The sequence below is a fragment of the Abramis brama genome, assembly GCF_963993115.1.
Source record: "Abramis brama genome assembly, chromosome: 18".
Lineage (NCBI taxonomy): Eukaryota > Metazoa > Chordata > Actinopteri > Cypriniformes > Leuciscidae > Abramis > Abramis brama.
The window spans coordinates 20,975,067-20,996,972 of NC_139980.1; the positions used below are offsets into that span (position 1 = coordinate 20,975,067).

A 21,906-nucleotide genomic window follows, 5' to 3' on the forward strand; every position below is an offset into this window, starting at 1 on the left:
CCTTTCACAGGTCTACATCTGCCGTGTGTCTACATTATACACATAAAGTTAAGCAAATCGGGTAAAAATAAGAAAGTGACTTCAAAGCATTTGCCCGGGTACCAGCTTCAGTCCGGCCCTGATGGCCGCGGGTTCTGACCTGTGTGCAAAGTTTCAAGAGTTTTTGAGCATGTTAAGGGCCCCAAAAGTGGCAAAAAGGCAAAAAAAAAATATATATATATATATATATATATAGCTGCGAGCAGCGATCAGATGGATGTAAAATTTGAAGCAAATCGGGTAAAAATAAGAAAGTGACTTCAAAGCATTTTGAAAGTGACAAACTTCCTGCAGCCAGTTGTTGGCGCTATAACTTTGACTCACAAAGGTCACATCCCTGTGATCGGCCTCTTACAATGAACACACTGCTGAAGTTTCAGCAAGATCAAATAATGTATGCAGAAGTTATAACACACTTCCTGTGTCCCATTATTCGCCATAAATTCGTTTCCTCGCCACGGCCAAACCGTTCGCAAGAATTCATCCTCAATGTCTTGACTTCATTCACACCGAGTTTGGCGGCGATCGGATGAATTCCCTAGGAGAAGTATTTCACATTCTATTGTATGCGTTTTCCAAACAACGTATAATAACCGACTTCCTGTTGGGCTTTTGTAAAACTTAGAGCACGAAAGTTGTTCGGCCCGATGAGATCTATATGTGTACTGAGTTTCATATTATTACATGCAAGCGTGTTTGATATATGGACCAAGATTTCGGACCCCATTCCAGGGGGCGCTGTCGAGCCCCCCTGCCACGCCCGGGTACCAGCTTCAGCCCGGCCCTGATGGCCGCGGGTTCTGACCTGTGTGCAAAGTTTCAAGAGTTTTTGAGCATGTTAAGGGCCCTAAAAGTGGCAAAAAGGCACAAAAAAAAATCCATCCATCCATCTTCTACCGCTTATCCGGGGCCGGGTCGCGGGGGCAGCAGTCTAAGCAGGGATGCCCAGACGTCCCTCTCCCTAGACACTTCCTCCAGCTCTTCCGGGGGGACACCGAGGCGTTCCCAGGCCAGCCGGGAGACATAAAAAAAAAAATAATGAAGAAAAAAAAAAAATAATAAAATAATCCTTACGAAAACAATAGGGCCTCCGCCCTTTCAGGGCTTGGGCCCTAATTAAAGCTGCAAGCAGCATTTATCGGGGTTCAAGCATTTAAGGCCTTTAAGCACACAAGCATCAAAAGACATTTAGTTTTATTTAGCAAGCATTTAACCACTGACATATGTAATGGAAAAGACCATTTACAGCCAATACAGGCCATTTAACATAGGAAATATATGGTTTTCAAAGCTTTTTGACAGTTATAGCGCCACCTATGGTCCGATCTCCATGAAATTTTGCACGCTTGTTTAGAATGTTATGGCACATATGCTCACCTATTTTCGTGAAGTTCTGAGTTTTTGTTTAGGATTTATAGGCTTTTTAGTGTATTTTGCCACTCCCCTTTTCTTTATGACCCAATTATAGCCATGCGAAAAATGCAAAAGTTCAACTTTTTTTTGATAATTATTGATCTGGAGAGTCCATAGAATTGTCCTAGACTGGTCTGGTTCCGATCGGGCGAAAAACCTAGGACTAGTTCGCAAAAGTAGGTTTTTAACATATTCGCGAATAATTAATGAACGGTTTGATTGACAGCAATGGTTCTTGAGGCAAAGTTGTTCAACATGAGCAGATCTATCAAATGATATGCATATTGTGTGGATATTTGTAACACCACGTGATTACAGAGCCGTAAAACTCGTTAGCGCCAACTAGTGGCCGATTTCTTTCAAAATTCTTACAGACCTTTAGGGCCATGAGATGAACATGCCCATCAGGTTTCGTTCCGATCGGCCTCTGTTAACCTTGTCTAATAGGTGCTCAACTTCATTGGCCAATGGCGGCCATGTTTTTTGAGATACACCAATATCCTCATAGACATACATGGCACCTTGGACCAAGACACTGCATACCAATTTTCAAGTCAATCGGACATGAGTCTACGACATAAGGTCTAGGAGTTATGACCAGTTTCGCGCTTTTGGTCGCTATAGCGCCACCTATGGGCCAATCGGGGTCATACTCTCTGAACCTCTCCTCGATTTTTGTACTACCATCTGGCAAAGTTTCAAGGTTCCAGCTCTTACGGTTTGGGCTGCACGATGCGTTTTTCGGCGGAAGAAAAATAATAATAAAAATCCTTACAATTACAATAGGGTTTCAGCACTTCGTGCTTGAACCCCTAATAAAAATCAGCACAATTACAATAGGGTTTCAGCACTTCGTGCTTGAACCCCTAAAAACTACAAAATATGTCTGAGGACGCAGGGACTTCTGAGATTATACATTGTATGGTTTTTACTTCCTAAAATCGTAAATTTGATAGTATTTTACATGAAAATGACATATAATGTAACTTTAAACCATTTACACTTTATATGGTAAGGTACTATTATATATAACAAATTAACTACAAACCACCTTGATGTCATAGCAGCTGACAATGTTAGAATTCAGTCTGAAGTAGTGCAACCACAGTCTACACACAGTTTAAGTCTGCCAATTTTGCTTTACAATGAAAAATCTTTTATAATCTGAAAATGTATGGCAAAAATCCTATGGTGTGCATTTGCCTCGATTCTGTTTTCACTTTACCAGGATCCTTCCTATTGTGAGCTCATTGCAAGTGAGTTGTAAAAGATGTAAAGGCAAACAGCTGTCTTCAGCTCATAATGATGATTATTTCACGAGCTTTAGGTTTCAATTATCCATTATCATTTCTGCAGAAGGAACATTCTGAGTAATAGAGCTATGTTTAACCATGCAATGGTTGGTATAATTCTTATGGGAACTTAAATTAAAGTGCATAAACTCCCTTTTGGACATTTTTAATTTAAAGGGGAGATACGAAAGCTAAGCTGTGAGCGTTTATGTGTTTTGCTTTGAGAGCCCTCCTCAATTTTGGGGGGGAAACGCATCATTGTCAAAGCGTCTGTGTGTTGTGATAATGTTTTCATTTTTAAATGGATCTGTATTTCCTAACAGCCATTTTGATGTGCTGTGTCTATATCCTTTCTGCTTGACACATGGGCTCTTCCAAGATGTAAGGCGTCCGTACACGATCATGTGAAGGGACTCTCTATCTAGTGGATGGCTTGTGATTGAAGACCATCACTGCTATGTGATGTTTGATCTACGATGGCAACAGGACCATATCTTATGAGCCTGATGGGAAGGTGTTGAGCAGCTCTCAGGATAGGACTGCAGATTGATGGTGCTGAGGCAGATGAATCATATCAGAAGGGAGCATGAGTCCTAGTCAGTTTAGCCAGGAGACCAAAACCAGTACATTTCCCCTCAGAACAGATGATTGCAAAGTCCAATACATTCATCTAGTGAGATGTTAAGTCTAGGTGTAGTGTTCATATATTTGGAAGCTTATTTCCCCCACAGAATAAAACAATTTTATAAGATAATTGCGACTTTTTATCTCTCAATTCTGACGGGTTTTTTCTTCTTCTCACAATTCTGACTTCAATTCAATTCTGAGGGGGAAAAAAAGACTGACTTTTTTATTTATTTATCAGAATTATTAGTTAATATCTCACTATTCTGACTTTATAACTCGCAATTCTGATTTTTTTTTTGCCGCAATTACCTTTTTAATATGTATTCTGTTGTGGAAAAATCTTCCATAGTTATAGATGAATTTATGGTAAAAGTAAAACAAGTGCACACCATACTGCTGTAATCTGACTAGACGTACTCAATATATACAGTGGTTGCTACATAATTTGACGACAAATTATTATCAATGCTGATGAAGTTATAGGCCCATCATTTTTGTATTATTAGAATTACAAATTAGTGTTATATATGTATTTAGTATACTTACTATTAGGGCTGCACGATATATTGTTTTAGCATCGATATTGCACTGTGTGATATCAAGTATAGGGATAGCCTAGTAGTTGATCGGTTCCGGTTCGGAACGCATGTGATTTGTGGATTAATTGCAAAGTTTAATCATCATAGACTGAAAGTTTATCATTTGCATGTGTTTTGAAGTCCTGTCAGTTTAAAGGTGCTCTAAGCGATGTTGGGTGACGTCACTTCTTATTGACGTTTGAAGTATTGTCAAACAAAACGGAGGCTAGCTCGACCCTCCCTCCTCCTCATCCCGTCCCCTCCCCCTCCCTTCCGTACTTTCTGAAACAGTCATGAGGCTTTTCCGATGTAAATTCGTGACTTCGCGCGTTCCTTCTCCTTTTCCCTCTTCTTTGCTATTTGTTCATCGGAATGTCGTCTCTTTGGTCGTGTGTCGGCCATATCAAAATTCAAGAGAATTTAATTCTAACGTCAGTCGTTGTCATTGTCTAGGACATCTCTCCTGCTTCTCTCTCCTTCACTCCCCACACCCCCCTTCATGTGCACGCGCACTAACCCCCCAATCCCCATCCCCAAATCATTCTTGTCAGTTATTGGCTGGAACACTGTTTGTTATGTTTCGTGGTCCAGGCTGGGCCAGTTTGTTTTTGTTTCAGTTTGTGGAGCTTGGGCTATCTACAGAGACCGTATTTTTTACAGTATGTTTAGGGGACATACAGCTAGCGGATAGTGAGGAGATGTTTGCTGTATGTGACAAAAAATGTTTCAGCCTAAAAAACGTGTGACATTGCTTAGAGCACTGTAAGATATTTGTATTTGTAGTGATTCGTCAATTTAGCTCAAAGGAATTATTAATTAATTTATAGGGAATTCGAAAGAGTCACTTATTACAACTGAGCAAATGACTCGTTCGCGGTTCATTTGAACTGGCTATAACTATCAACTCTGCAACGGATATAAATATCCGAACTATAGTGAAACACTATGGTTAGCAAGGTAACTTAGATCAGAAGTTTAAGACATTAAATTCATAAGCACATAACACAAGTAATATTTCTCTTTAAAATACAAACAAGACTTTATTGATTATTCTAACACATACAACTAATATCTAACACAAACACACACACACACATTCATACGCGTTGCAGAAAGAAAGAGAGTAAGGAAAGATTAAGTTTTAAGAGTGAGTTATAAGTTTCTATAATGCACTTATAAGACATGACCTGGAACGAACCATCAATCATTAATTTAACCCTTCTATCGTTTCTTAGACAGGTTATTACATTTATATCAATACACCAGTTCAGCTTAAGAGTCTGGAGGTAGTACTTGCTTGTCTTTGCTTTGGGGATTCCCTTTGTCTGCGTAAAAGGGGTTCCCGAGTTCGTTCGCTGGCTGGTCTCCTCGTGCCTGATGTCTGGGGGCGGCCAATCACGTGGTGTGCTGGCGGCTGGATCGAAAGTCTTTGTCTGAAGCTGGTTTTGTCGAATCGTGGAACGAAACTTTGCTGCAAAACTTAACTTAGAAAAGAAAGGAAATTGAGAGGAGAGTAGATGATGGCTTGAATGAAGTTGTTTAACCCATGTTCTTCAGATCTTGATTTGGTTCTTTCGTCTGCGCGTTTACATGGTTACTAGTCTGTCTAGATCTTCATCTTTTTCTGCCCATCTCTCTTGAGAGTGATAGCAGAGCGTTTCTTGAGGGTGAACACAAAGATAGAGAGAGAGAGCTTTGTTTCGGGTCTAAGATTTTAAACTCAAAGTTCGTCCAACCTCCAGGATGAGTTCTGGCCAAGTAGACACTGGCTAAATTTAGGAGGTGGCATTCTTTTCAGTTCTGATCGTAAATTATCTTATCTGGGGGGGTGTCTGTTCTCTAGCTCTTAAGCAGAGAGAACAGAGGCCACAGTTTAGACATCATTACTAGTATAAGAATGCGAAACATTTTACACAGATTTCAATCAAGCCATCTTTTGAATCACGAGCATACGGTCATGCTGACAGGATGCACGACATACTTTCATTCAAGCATCTAATAGTTATAACAATTACATGAATTATATGGGATCAAAACATATTAATTACATATTAATATCTTATTAAAATATGCATATAAGTGATAGAAACAACACAGGATTAGGTAGTTGCATGATTGTTTGATCATGAGTCCATTGAAAATTGTTCTTGAATGTTTTTATGCATTTTGATATGTAAAGCCTTTTTGGTGTGGAAAGTTTAGACATTCCAATCTGAGGTCATGGATAGTTCCTGCTGACGTCTGTTTTGTTCATCTCCTTGGTCCTTAAGAAAGACGGGGTCTGTTAGTCGCAGGGGTCATGTGACCTCTTGTTAGGGCCCTGAGCAGTACCATCTTCTGAACCGATCCGTCTTGCAAAACTATCAAACGTTGACAACATTCTTCCTTAAAGTTAACCAATAAAAGTCTTTGGTTACAGACTTTCTGGAGACTGTGAATGATTCATGGCTCTGGGTTGGGTAATTTGAATCTGGAATGTGAGGACTCTTGTGTGAGACCTTGGTCTCTGTCTTTCTCTTAACCAATCAGTATTTTGGCAACAAAGCTAGCATTGACCAGTTATTTCGTTAGTGCTGGGGGCTCTTTTAATTAGTCAGACCGGTGATGCCTGCACCCCATGACAAGATTGATGAGGATACGAAGTCCTGACCAAATCTTCCCCTTTGTTCGGCAGGAAGTGGAAAGTTAGAATTAATTTTCTGGAAGAAGATTAGTTGGTGGTTGGTTCCTTCTCATTGTCGCTACAGCACCTTTAAACATCAAGCACTGGAAGACTGGAACTAGCATGCTGTTTTCTGTGTGCGCGTACAGAACTGCACTGACAGCACGTGAACACCGAATTCAGGCATTTTTCTCTTCTTTTGAGCTTCAATGGACACGTGCATGCAAAAATAAGTCAAAATGCCCGTCTCGGCGAGTATCCACGTAAACAGAGACGGTTATGTGTTGTAAACAATCAAGAAAGAAAACAGATGCGTATCATTATATTGGATCTGTGCATTTGTCTTAAAGTGACAGCAGCCTGTATTATTCCTGCTGCAGTCTGTGTCACAACCAATGATAATCAAACAAGAAAAGAGAAAACCACTTATGTAGCTTTAAAGGCCCCCTGAAATCAAAATGTAAGTTTTTTTAGCTTTTAGTATGAATATGTTAGCCTAAAGGTTTTGAATTATCATATGGTTGATACGGTTATCAACATATCATCAGCGCTCGGATTCGCTTCCATGATGCTGTCCAGTACGAATTGCAGTCTGTGAGGTAAACTAAACGCTATTGGCTATTTGAATGATTGAGGGGTCATTCAATATGTCCCGCCTTAGCTTCCTGTTTCATTGGAAATCACGTCAACGCATCATACAAAGCTGCGCGTTCCAAGGCACTTCAATGGGCCTTTAGCAAAGATAAATTGTATTATTAATTATATTTATTATATTTAATTTATATAGTGAAGACTATGTAGTGTTATTTTACATTTGATTGTTCAGTGTCTGTACCTGAATACAGTTTGATTTACCTGAAAAACATAAAGCACTATACTTATTTCATTTGTATCTTTGTTTAAATGCAGATTCACTCCCCTACAAACTGCACATACTTCATCAATGGTTGGGAAATATGATTTTCATCAAATTCAGTACATATTCTGAAGGCAAGCCATTGGTTATAGGTTATTGTTATGGACCCAAAAATTCTCTACATCTTGTTTAACCACTGACACTATTGGATGAGAACAACATTTGAACTGAATTGAGCTGGATAAAGACACTAACTTTGCAATATCGACGCTGATATTGAATTGAATTTAAATGAAATTGAACTAAATTGAGCTGAATAATGACACTATTATCTTCCCTAGCGCTGCTGCTGCTGCTGCTGTTTTCTTTTTCTTGTTTATAAAGCTGCTTTGAAACAATCTGTATTTTACATTTACGTTTATTACATTTAGCAGACGTTGTTATCTAAAGCAGCATATGTTGCATTCAAGGTACACATTTGATCAATTCTTGCTTTCCCTGGGAATTTAACCCATGACTAGCATGGCTAGCACCATTCTCTACTGTTTTTGAGGTACAGGAAGGCATTGTATAAAGTGCTATATAAATGATTATGACTTGACCAGACAGCACTAGTTGACTATGACAGTTTTGTACCGTTTTGTTTTTGTTGTGATATGATGTTGTAAAGTTAGCATTTGTTCCCTTAGCAGCTAGAGTATACCACTAGTTGATTTCCACAATATTAAAAAATAAATGGTTAGTCCACTTCAGAGTTTTTGTGCTATTGTCTTTCAGTGTTTACAGAGACTGTTGGCTGTCTGGATCTTTACATTTGATTGGTGGCGGATTTGTTTGCTGTGGTTTGGTCTGCATTTGTTGGCTTGTGTCCTCAGGGCAGAAGAGAATGTTCTTGGTATTATGCAGACTGTGGTTTTGATTTAATTCACAGCAAGGTTTGGTGGTGGGGGTGTGCTTCTCTGGGTTGTGTCTACATACATGCTTCAATACGAGATTCACTTTCATTCTTCACCCTGTATCCTAAGAGAACGGTTGATGGGTTTTTATGCAGTTGAGATGTTGCATTAAAGCTCTTGGAGGGCAATATGTGTATTTTGATTGAAGTCACTGTCCTTCTGTTATATGAAATTGCCAGGATAAGACTGTGTCCCCTAAATTCAGTCCTAAACTACATAAACAATAGCATACTACTTCTGAAACATAGTTTAACATTCAATTAAAATACCATAAATCATTTAGTAGACACAACTAGCCCTCTAAAACTGAATTCTTAAAGTTTGTAATACAGTATTTGACATTCGTAATTTTAGGCATTGACAGATTTCACATAGAACCACGTAGTGAATGATGGGAACAAATGTCGATAAAAAAAAGTGAGATATAAACTAGATAAACTAGATATAATGGAGAGATATAAACTCTACATTCTGACTTTTTTTTTTGCAATTGCCAGTTTATATCTTGCAATTATGACTTTTTTTCTCAAAATTGCAAGATATAAACTCACAATTACAAGTTAAAAGTCAGAATTGTGAGATATAAACTTGTAATTGCGAGTTATAAAGTAACTTTTTTTTCTCAGAATTTGACTTTTTAACTCGCAATTGCGAGTTTATATTTCACAATTCGGATTAAAAAAAAGCAGAATTGCAGGATATAAACTCGCCATTGCAGAAAAAAGTCTGCAATAAAAAGTCACAATTACCTTTTGTTTTTGTTTGTTATACCGAGGCAGAAACAAGCCTCCATCGTTTAGAGAATTTTCCTTTTTGTGTAAATCTTGCATGCAGTAAATCAGGCGTTGTCATATATCTTTACTGCTGGTGTTGCAAAGTATTTGTTGTGGTCTGGTTTGTATTTTTCAAGCTGAATGCATTTTGTGGTTGTATCTGCTTTTCAGATCCCGGAAAAGGAAAGAAAATGGCTTTGACTCCAGTGTGAACTTTTGCAGTAATGGCCGCTTCTGTGCAACAGTGAAGCAGGTTTAAATTGTAGGAACTTTAATGGGATGGTCACGGCAGACCAGGCTGTTATACAGCGTCATTTCCACTAAAGCCTCAGGCAGGTGTGTGTGTGTGTGTGTGAGCGATGTCTAATTACGAACAGGGGGCCAAGCCAACAACTACCTGTCCATTTCTTATCACAATAATGATTAGGGATGACATGACCTCGAGTATAAAACTGCTTGGTTAGTGAATTTTCCTGTTTTTTTTTTTTTGTTTGTTTTTTTAAAGAGATCTGACATGAAACAACCTGTTAAAATGGTTCCAAAAAATAAGAACATGAGAGGGGAAAAAAACATGTATTGTCTGTTACTATATGATTTAACCATTTAACAGGTGCATTTAAATGAAAATTACAAGAACTACTTGTATATGCCAGGTTTTGGTTGAAGGGATTGTGAGGACTCAACGTGAGCTCAGTGGGGTTATTATAATTCAAAAATACATTTAAACAAAAAACAAAAATACATTTCCGAAGGGGAAAACAGACACAACAAGGCAGAGATGGGCTGGATACAGCTGGGAACACTAAAACATGTGGGAACATTAGATGACAATCTGGCACAAGACAGAGAACACAGGGAGAATAAATAGGGAAGCAAACAAGGAGGATAACGAGGGAGGACAGGTGGAGTAAATGAACTAATAATCAGAACAAGAAGGCTGGGGTCAAGACAAATAGATAGAGGAACACATAGCACATAGGTTAAGTTTACACAACAACGATGTCCTAAAAACTGAAACGTTTTTTTCTTTGTACAGATGACAACGTTATCAAAACGATCCCAGTTTATAAACAACTAAAAATGCTGTATTATGAATGCCAGGCCAGTAGTTGGCGATGTCACTTTGTAAAAACAGACTACGCGCCTGCTCACATATGCATTCAAATGTGCATGCCTCTAGACTGAACATGTAATACACATGCGCATCACCGTTTTCACAGATTCAAGTTTTTGTAGTTTACACTGAAATGATAATGGTATTGTTTTCAAAAACGTGCACTTTGAAACCTGTTTTTAAAAGTCTGCATTTTCAGGCCACCAAAACGCCATTGTCATGTAAATTAACAGCCAAAACACATCAAAGGTTTTCCCTTTTTAGTTGAAAACAGCCCCTTAGAAACAGAAGCCATATGCTCACACAAAACATGACGATATCAGTGGTATCAATTACATCGTTACACCACTAGGTGGTGACAAGTGACTGTTATTATTTTATTTTTTTTGTCATTGAATCATAAAAAAAAGGTGATTCATTCAGTAGTGAAACAAGACATTGACTCATTCATTCAAACCGATTTTGAATAATTCATTGAGATTAATGAAACATTTTAAATAGACTGCAGCAATAAACGTTTTGTCTTGACCTCTTGTAAATGACGTTATTTTGTTAAGTTGTCTGTTCAGAATCGTGGGAGAATCGAAAGCAAAAGAATTATGATTCTTAATTTATCCAGAATCGCGCAGCTCTAGTGCGGATTGTGAGCAGTTCATTTGCCACTCTGATTGTGTTCACTATGTGCGATTACACTGCAGGCTCAGTCTCGCTCATATCCAAGGTCATCACCACTGTCATCCCTACAACTAATGGCATCATCATCGGCTAAAACGCATGTGCGGGTTACTTTCCTTCCTGAACCTTTACTACCTCTTGGTATTAGTATGTAACATGTACAGGTGCGTTTTAATGTAGTACACTCAAAACCAGCAATTATCTAGCCTGATCAATTTTGTATTACTTATGTGGTCAAATATGTCTTTAAACAATATACTGTAGATGCATTTTACTTATCTTGCTGGGTACTTTTACTTAAATTTTTACTTTTTTATATTTCCATTTTATATGAGTTAGACATTTGAAGATGTGTAACAAACCAATTCAAATACTATATTCATTTAATTCATCTTCCTGTCATCATAATGTTACCGAACATATGCCTGGTGACTTTAAACTAGCATGCATTAATAAACAAAGGAGCCTGTATAATCTACATATACATTACTGAGTGATTCAATATGAGCAGATTCACTTTCATCCTTCTCTTTTCATCCTGTATCCTAAGAGAACAGTTGAAATGTTGCATTAAAGCTCTTTGGAGGGCAATCTGTGTATTTTGATTGAAGTCACTGTCCTTCTGTTATATGAAAATGCCACTTGGATCAACAAACCACACTTTTCCTGAGCTGTTGTGGTGATTGAGAGAATCACTCAGGTTTGTTTGGAGATCTGACTTGGACTTTCAAAAAGAAAAAGAAATAAACTCACCATTCTGCCTTTTTTTTTTTTTTTTTGCAATTGATTTTTTGTTTTTTGGACAAATTCACCAATGGTTCACAAACCAGTTTCTGTACTGTAGTACAAGTACTGTATTACAACTGGTGGGACAGTTATTTGAAATTAATTTATTCTAAAGACCAATCCACTCTCAAATCAAACATCACTATAAATTGCTAGCAAGTTTTACAAAAACGTATTCAGTTCAGACATGAATTACTTTTAAGATTGTATCGATTTCCATGACTTTTCCAGACCTATGTACTTGTACTTGTACTTGAATGGGGCGGCAGTGGCTCAGTGGTTCATGTAGGTTGTCTACAAACCGAAAGGTTGGTGGTTCAATCCCCGGTTCCACTTGACCAAGTGTCGAGGTGTCCATGAGCAAGACACCTAACCCCAGCTGCTCCCGACGAGCTGGATGGCGCCTTGCATGGCTGACACCGCCGTCGGTGTATGAATGAGTGGGTGAATGTGAGGCAATGTAAAGAGCTTTGGTGGCCATAGGTCTGTGAAAGCGCTATATAAATGCAGTCCATTTACCATTTTACCATTTGAAAAAAAAAAAAAAAAAAAAAATTCTAGAAATGTAGCCATTTCTGAGCAAGTAAAATAGAGCAAATAAATGCATAGAGATAGTCTCTGTCTGAATACTGCCAAAAGAATAACTAAAAAAGATGTCTCGGTTCCCATGTCTCAACACAATAATAATTATGTAGGCCATGACCTCAAGTTTAAAACCACCATTTTTGTAACTAGTCTGCTGTGCAAACTTCCTATTTAAAAAGATAGATAAAATGTGCACGTCACGGAGACAGAACCATGTTAGCGAAAATGAATATTCGCTGTGTGGATCTGCCGTATTTAATAGGACCTCTTGTTTTGCACCGTGGCCGCTGACATAGATGATTGCATAATTGCAATGCAGTTTCCCTCATAATTGCTTTTTGTGAATTACTCTTGTCCATTGTCAACTTCAATGAGACATGGACACTTTGAGTTCTTAGTGTGTTTGGGTGGATGTGAATATGTGTGAAAAATCATATGCATTGAGAGGCGAGATGTGGCAGATAATCCCTGCTCTCGGTGGCTCATTTTCTGTGTGAAGATCAGATGGACTGTCCACACATGAATAACATATGCTGGGCTCAAGTGCTCATGATTGACACATTGAAGTGGTTTCTCTCTATGGTGCTTATGTATCGGATGTACAGTAATAGACTTGGCTAGAAGCCCCATATTATATTATAGCAACCTCTGAACATACTGTCTACTTATACAGTGACAGCTCATTTCTACAAGCTACTCATAATATAATAATGTAATATTGCAATACTTTAAATGTTTGACTGGCCATGTATTTTTAATTTTATTTCATTGATTAAAGCGGGGAGATATATAGCAATGTTTTTTGTTGGTGATATTAAGTTCTGCAACATTGTGAATATTACAATAATTTAAATGCACGTTTATGTGGTTATGTGGCAATCGTTTTGCAGTGCTTTTTTGTCTCAGTTTTATTAATTTCTGTGAATGAGTTCAAACTATCATTCTTCCTTGTATTAATGTATTGAAAAATCACTGTGAGAAACAAGCTTTGTTTAACTAGATTTTTACCATATTTTACTTCTTGCGATAAACCAAATCCAGAGAAGATCCAAGATCCATTTAAATCTTAAATCCAGTAGGCTGCAGCAAGTGTTAATTTGAAATAATGATTATTTTGCTTTAAGTAATTTCAAAATAAATACAAATACACATATTGATACATTATAGTAAACATCAATTTAAAATGCTACTGAATTGAAAACACAGTGATAAACAATAGCAGTAAATGCTTTATACACATGGGAATGTATACATACATACAAAAAAAATTGTGTGACTTCTGAACAACATTTTGAAAAATTGCTAAAAATAAAAAAATAACTGGTTTATTTTCGACAAACTGATTTGCTGAAATAATCCACTTTCCAGTGCCAGTTAAGAACTGCTCAACATGTTTTACTTATATCTCAATTTGTTCATCTGGGTCTTGTGTCATACTCAAGGGTGAGGTACAGAGAGGATGTGCACTGCAGAATGGTAAGCTGCAAACCTACTTTAATTGAGCACATTGATTGATTGAGAAGGCTTATAGTGCTGTAATTTTCTGCCTTGGTTAAACAGATATATCATAATGAAGTAATGTGATGGACTCCCAGTGGCACATCAGTGAAAGCGCTGCTAATCTCTGAAAGATGGCAAGAAGAAAGCGTTGCACACTAAAAATAAGCATGTGGGACACCCTCTTTGCTAGCTCTGGGAAATTGAGCTTAGCTCTGTTTTAGTGCTGGAAGGGCAAAGAAATTACCTAATGCTGTCTGAAAAACTAAATACTGCACATATCCAACTTGCTCAAACATACTTTATTCAATCTAATTGAATATAAAAATATATGAATATATAAAAAATGAACTTAGCTTCTCTTAGGTTATATGACGTGACCAATGCCACGTGTTCACTAGAACCACACAGCAATCTCATTTCAATCAAACTAGACCGTTCCTAGTCCACTTCACATGCGCCACTTTCCAAGGTGAACATGTCCTCATTGACAATGACAGATGGAGCAAAGGTACAATCTAAAAGACAAATGATGCCTTCATTAAAGTATGAGTGCTGCCCTAAAGCCCAGTGAAAAATGCAGAGCTCTCAAGACCTGAAATCAGGCTCTGCAAAAAATCTGTGGTTTGTATCTTAAGAAAAGCTGAATCCAAAAGACACTGTTAATCTAGTATATGATTGTGGAATGATTGTGTTTTTGTTTTTAAGAAATAGTTCAGCAAGACTTATATATATTATATATATATATATATATATATATATATATATACTACTGTCACACACTCTCAGAAAAAAAGGTACAATTTTGTACCAAAGAAGGTACAAACCCTTGTCACTGGGGCGGTACCTTTTACTGGTACAAAATTGTACCTTAATATAGAGGAACAAATTTGTTCCATTCCAGTTTGTACCTTAAAGGACATGATTTGTACCATGGGCAACCAAAATGTACCTTTTGTTTATTAAAACTTGTTGGTACAATATTGTACCTTTATCAAAGGTACAAATTTGATCTTTTAAGGTACCACCCCAGTGACAAGCCCCTTTGTACCTTAACTGTGTCAAATTTGTTCCTACGAGAACTATTAAAGGCTATTTTTCTATTGAATAACATGCACATTCAACAACTGAATCCAAAAGGCATCAATTTAATCATTTCTGTAAATACATATCAAATACATATGAACGTTTGAATACTTTCATTCCAACTTACAGTAAAGTATTTATTTGTGTAAATACATCAAAGACTTCACAATACAATAAAGACTTAGCAAAATTAACAGAATATCACTTCTTTAAAAAGATTTGAAAGAATTTAAAATGCAATTACACTAAAATGTTACAGTACATAAAATATATTTTCTCATCTACAACAAAGCTAGAATTGTTTTTTTTCCCTACTTTTCACACAATACCCTTGCATTTATTTAACTTTTTTATAACACCATCCTCCAACCGAACTGCTCGGCAATTTCAGATCCCTCCATTTTTACACTGCTGAAGATTCTCCTCTCACTGAAGACCCGTCCAGTCAAGAAGTTCCCAAGATTTGCACAGTGGGTTGAGATAGCCAGTTCTTCCTGAACATAATGAAGAATCAATATTAGTAAAGACAGATGTAAATTTATTAAATTTATACTACCAATGACAAGCTCAAATTTGACCTCTAGACTTAAAGGGATAGTTCACCTAGAACTGAAAATTCTGTCATTTACTCGCCCTCAAGTTGTTCCGAATCTGTTTACTTGAACAAAAAAGAAGATATTTTAAGAATTGAAAATTAAACAGTTGATGGGGCCCCATTAACTTCCATAGAATATTTTTCATACTATTTTCATACTATGGAAGTCAATGGGGCCCCATTGACTGTTTCATTTTTTGGGTGAACTACAAATCCTTCAACATCTCGTTTGGCATCCATGTAATGTGCTTCTATTACGGATTTCAGCTTAGCCAACCTCAACAATTTTACTTAAAGGGATAGTTCGCCCAAAAATGATATTTAAGCCATGATTTACTCAAGCCGTTCGAGATGCATATGTCAATCTTTTTTCAGACGAACACATTTTCAGTTATTTTAGAAAATGTCTTAGATCTTTCAGTGGTTATAATGTGAAGCAATGGGGTCCAGCTGATTCAAGTCGCAAACTGTGCATGCATCCTTCACAAAAATAATCCATCCGGCTCCAGGGGGATAAACGAAGGCCTTCTGAGGGTAATCCGTGCAGTTTTGTCGTAAAAATATACATATTTAAAACTTTATAAACGAAAATAACTGGCTTCCGGTGGCGGTCGGCGCGCGTTCATGGAGATGGTTGCTGGCTTATGACGTAGGACGTAGCGCAGGAAGCGTCGTGACGTAGAACGAACGTGACAGCGCAGCCAGAGAGCAGAGCAAAACAAAACTCTACGTTCGCTCTACGTCACGACATCATTCATCTCCATGAACGCGCCGACCGCCACCGGAAGCCAGTTATTTTCGTTTATAAAGTTTTAAATATGTATATTTTTACGACAAAACCGCACGGATTACCCTCAGAAGGCCTTCGTTTATCCCCCTGGAGCCGGATGGATTATTTTTGTGAAGGATGCATGCACATTTTCCGACTTGAATCAGCTGGACCCCATTGCTTCACATTATAAACACTGAAAGATCTAAGACATTTTCTAAAATAACTGAAAATGTGTTCGTCTGAAAAAAGATTGACAAATGCATCTCGAACGGCTTGAGGGTGAGTAAATCATGGCTTAAATATAATTTTTGGGCGAACTATCCCTTTAAAGGGTTAGTTCACCCAAAAATGAAAATTATTTTGTTAATTACTCACCCTCATGTCATTTCACACCTATAAGACCTTTGTTCATCTTCGGAACACAAATGAAGATATTTTTAATGAAATTCTGAGAGCTTTCTGTCCTTCCATTGGGAGCAATGCAACTAACACATTCAAGGCCCAGAACGATAGGAAAGACATCATTGAAGTAATCCATGTGACTCCAGTGGTTTAACCAATTTTATGAAGCGATGCAGGTGCTTTGTTTTTATCAAAAAACACAATTTACCACTTTATTTAGTAGGGGGAGCACTACGACGCATGCGAATTGTGTTGACTCAAGACCGGGTGTTGTTCCGTGAATGTGCTTTAGATAATATTATTTTGTAAATATAGAGGTAAATTATGGGGTTTTTTTTGTTTTTTTTGGGCAAAACAAAGCTTACATCGCTTCATAAAATTGAGGTTAAACCACTGGAGTCACTTGGATTAGTTTAATGGTGTCTTTACTACCTTTCTGGGGCTTTAATGTTTTAGTTGCGTAGGCTACCAATGGAGGAACAGAAAGCTCTTGGAGTTCATCAAAAATATTTTCATTTGTGTTACGAAGATAAACGATGGTCTTACAGGTTCGGAATGACATGAGGGTGTATAATTAATGACAGAATTTTTTTTTTTTTTGCTGAACTATACCTTTAAGGAATCCTGGAAACACCTTAAATCAACCACAGCATGCATTCGGTCCATTTTCTGGAATAACTGAAATGCAGATAAGAAAACAATTTTCACACACACAAAAAAAAACTTTCTGCATTTTTACATTTTCCACAAAGTTTTAAATTATTCACTTAAAGCTTCATATAAAATACCCAGAAAATTAAAATGTTAAACTAATCATTTGAAACCATTTGAATTGAGAAGTTTAGTAAAAAATGTCTGAAGAGACTACCGCTTTATATAATAAACAGATTAAATTTAGGATTTTATTCACATTTAAACATTGAACAAACAGAAGCTCAACCGCAGTTGCTTTGACAAGCGAGAACAAACCTCAATGGTTCTTGCGGAAGCTCAAACGTGCTGCAAAACACACGAGAATGAACATCATCGGTTTTCGCACGTCTAGCAAACATGCTTGAGCTTCCGTTTACCTCAACTGATGTGTGAATTGATGAATATTTATATGTGAATAAAAGCCTAAATTAAATCTGTTCATCATATAAAATGATCGTATCTCTACAGAAAAACTTGGACTAAACTGCTCAATTCAAATTATTTTACGATCTCTTTATTATGGTAGCATACAGGTATCAAAAGACATTTTGAAATGTAATATGCAAAATGGCAATGTAATATATAAAATGGCAATGTATTTCTTATTTAAATTTACATTTTCCATACCATATGTGCAATGTTTGGGGCAAAGTGACAATTCAAATTCAATAATATAATTAAATTAGCCATCTCCTACACTTGTTTTAACATATAATTTAAACATATTACAAAAATGATTAGAGATGTTTAAAGGCATAATTCACCCAAAATTAAAAAAACTATGTCATTAATTATTCACTCTCATGTTGTTCCAAACCTGTAAGACTTTCGTTCATCTTTGGAACACAAATGAAGATCTTTTTAATTAAATCTGAGAGCTTTCTGTCCCCCCATTGACAGTCCATGCAACTAAAACTTTGATGCTTCAAAAAGTTCATAAAGAGATTGTAAGACCAATCCATTTGAATCGAGCAGTTTACCGTAGTTCACATTTTCTGAAGAGACATGATCGCTTTATATTATGAACAGATTTCAGAAGCTCAACCGAACATGCTTGACACGTGAGAACAAAAGCCTAAATTCAACCTGTTCATCATAAAGGAAGCACAAAATTTAGACTAAAACACTCAATTCATATGGATTAGTTTTACAATCACTTTAGGAACTTTTTAAAGCGTCAAAGTGGTAGTTGCTTAGCTGTCTATGGGGGGTCAGAAAGCTCGTAATTGATGAAAGAATTTTCATTTTTGGGTGAACTAACCCTTTAACATGTTCAACGTAAAATTGTAGCAAAATGATAATTTAAATGCTATTTTTCTTAATTGCATTTACACTCACAGTTAAGACACTTATGATTGCATTTTTATTAAATACCCGCGATGAACGTGGCAAAATTCAATCTGGATTTTAAAAAAAAGGATTCCGAGACGATCATTGCATCAAGTGCCTTAACTTTGAGTGTAAAAGCAACTAGGAAAAATAACCTAAATTATAATTTTGCTATAATATTTGCTTGAACATTTTAAACATCTAATTTCTGTAATACATTTAATTTTTTATTTTTGAACTGATAACATTTTCAAATGTATGTTTTAATTTTATGTTAAAGCTAGTGTAGTAATGCAAATTATTATATTATTGATTTTGAATATTTTTTTGCTCCAGATGTTGCACATATCATATAGAAAATGTAAATATAAATACAGAAATACATTGCCATTTTGCACGTTACATTTCATATTGACATTTGGTACCTGTATGCTACCATACTTTGTGAGTGTCAGAGTTTTAGGTGAATATACTTTCAGTTAAGTGACAGAAATCTTTCAGAGTTCATTTGAAGTGCAGTTACTGTGCTTTATCAAGATTGACATCACTCTGTCATTATGGCAAACATTTTGTCTTAGAAATATAAATTCAACCTCATCAGAAAAAAGAATATCATAAGATTAAGAAACTCAAATAACACATTGTACTGATACTTGCCTCACAGCTGAGGACGCAGGAAGACTTTCAGATGTGTGATCAGTGAGACCAGCAGTGACGGTTTACCCCATCTAAAAATCAAAGACACATTAGCTATGAGTATATGACATGTAACTTTATATGACTTAGGACAGAATCAGGTAATCGCATTCATTTAAACACAGAACGAGTGATCAACTATTTTATCTGCGCACTGTTCGTTGGCGTTCAATCACCTTGTTCCAAAACCGCATACAGTATTGTGGACTAATGTAAAGTACACCAGCATGGCACCTCTGGTTGAGCATTCATTTACAACAATAATGTTTTAAATGTGAACTTACGACACAGAAACTCAATTTTGCTTTAAAATATATTTGCAGACGGCTATCACTGACTGGATTCGTACAATTAACGTTAAGCTATTTACACTCGCTATTATCATGTTGAGTAGCTGTAACGTTTTATACATTTTATTTGGTTAAACATAAACATAAAACCCACCTTTGAATTTCCTCTTCTCTTCGTCTTATAATTCGAGTCCAGCCACTAAAGTACTTCTGACGACAAAGTGGGCGAAGCCATGGCTTGTGGTGGTGCTCCGTGCTCGTAATCTGCTTCGCGAAGTTCCCGCTCTCCGGTCTATTTGAAAATGCAGTAACGGCTGCAACCTTGGCCAATCAGTTTCATGTTGCCTAATAGCAAAGTTAACATTTAACAGTTAACGTTATAGTGGATAATGGAGAACAAACGCCATATATTGTACACGTGATGACTTAATAATAGTCAATAATTGCATTTTTTTTTTTAAAGTGTAACGTTATAACTTACAAGTCAAATGGCTAAAAAGCATTTGGAGCAAAGCTAATTTAACTCGCTAAATTAACGTTAAGTGGCTGAAACATTTATATTTTAGACTTGTGAACTAAATATATACATAAATTATCAGAACTCACCTTTAAAATTCGTCTTCTTCAAGTTTGATAAAATAATCTCGACCGCGCTGCAGTGTGTAATGTTAGCCTGCTGCTTCCCGCTGTCAGTTCGGAAAATTCCTGGCTGAAGCGATTTCGACCAATCAGTGTCTTGTTGCTATGCCAAATGTTCAACACAGCAACCAATCATGAATGAAACAGTAATTTGGTCCATCACTGTACCCTTGATGTGAGAACAATTATGTACCTTCATTTCAATTGTACCTTAACAGGTACCAAACAGTATCATCAGTGGTCTTTCCTGTACCATTAAAGGTACTATTATTGAAAAGGTACAAAACTGTTCTTTGAGGAACATTATTTGTACCACCGTGTACCTTTTTTTCTGAGAGTGCATGATCCTTCAGAATTCATATAAGCTGATCAAATATGCTATCAATGTTGGAAACCGTTGTGCTGCTTAAAAATCTGTGATACTTTTTTCAGGATTCACTGATGAATAAAAAGTTTAAAAGAACAGCCTTTATTTAAAATATAAATCTTTTCTAACAATATAAGTCTTTACTATCACTTTAAAAAAAAAAAAATTTTAACACATCCTTGCTTAAAGGGATAGTTCACTTTGAAATTAATTTTTGATATGTTTTAGCTTACCTCAAGGGCATCCAAGATGTAGGTGTCTTTGTTTCCGCAGTAGTTTCAATTTTGATATTTTTAGGTCAAACCGTTCTTGTCTGTCAGTCATATAATGCAGGTCGATGGTCACTGTCTCAAAACACAAGCACAGAGTCCAAATTAAAACAATTCCCCATCGTCCAAATGAAACAATTCCCCATCATAAGTACACATTGATGGCCTAAGACACGAAACGAGCGGTTTGTGTGAGAAAACGAACAGTATTTATATCGTTGTTATCTCTTGAAAACAGCACACGTCCAAATGATCTGACGGCGCGGGCGGGTATAGATATATACATAGATGTCGCCTTGGCTACGGTTTCGTTCCAATGAACTGCAGTAGCGAAGGCGACATCTAGTGTATACATCTATACCCGCCCGCGCCGTCAGATCATTTGGACGTGTGCTGTTTTCAAGAGATAACAACGATATAAATACTGTTCGTTTTCTCACACAAACCGCTCGTTTCGTGTCTTAGGCCATCAATGTGTACTTATGATGGGGAATTGTTTCATTTGGACGATGGGGAATTGTTTTAATTTGGACTCTGTGCTTGTGTTTTGAGACAGTGACCATCGACCTGCATTATATGACTGACAGACAAGAACGGTTTGACCTAAAAATATCAAAATTGAAACTACTGCGGAAACAAAGACACCTACATCTTGGATGCCCTTGAGGTAAGCTAAAACATATCAAAAATTAATTTCAAAGTGAACTATCCCTTTAAGAATAGTATTTTTTTTTTTTTTTTCAAAAAAAGAAAGAAAAAAAATACTGACCTCAAACTTTTGAACGGTAGTGTATATTGTTCAAAGGATTTCTGTTTTCATTAAATGCTGTTCTTTTTTTAACTTTTTATTCATAAAATAATTCTGAAAAAGTATCACAGGTTATAAAAAAATATTAAGCAGCACAACTGTTTCCA

At 36.7% G+C, this 21,906-nt stretch overlaps 1 protein-coding gene and 1 long non-coding RNA gene across 3 annotated transcripts in view; one reads left to right on the top strand and one right to left on the bottom strand.

Annotated features, from left to right (window-relative positions):
• Window positions 1-21,906, top strand: part of nrxn3b (neurexin 3b) — a 436,638-nt gene that overhangs the window by 205,601 nt on the left and 209,131 nt on the right. The gene's annotated exons all lie outside the window — the stretch shown is intronic.
• LOC311068578 lies at window positions 14,986-21,353 on the bottom strand. 2 transcript variants are annotated; one of them, XR_014603402.1, is made up of 5 exons: window positions 20,323-20,681; window positions 19,871-20,061; window positions 19,388-19,458; window positions 17,321-17,386; window positions 14,986-15,433 (listed from the first exon to the last, which is right to left on the bottom strand). It is a non-coding gene; the product is annotated as an uncharacterized lncRNA (long non-coding RNA). The 2 variants fall into 2 exon arrangements; XR_014603401.1 differs by having other exon boundaries at window positions 19,871-21,353.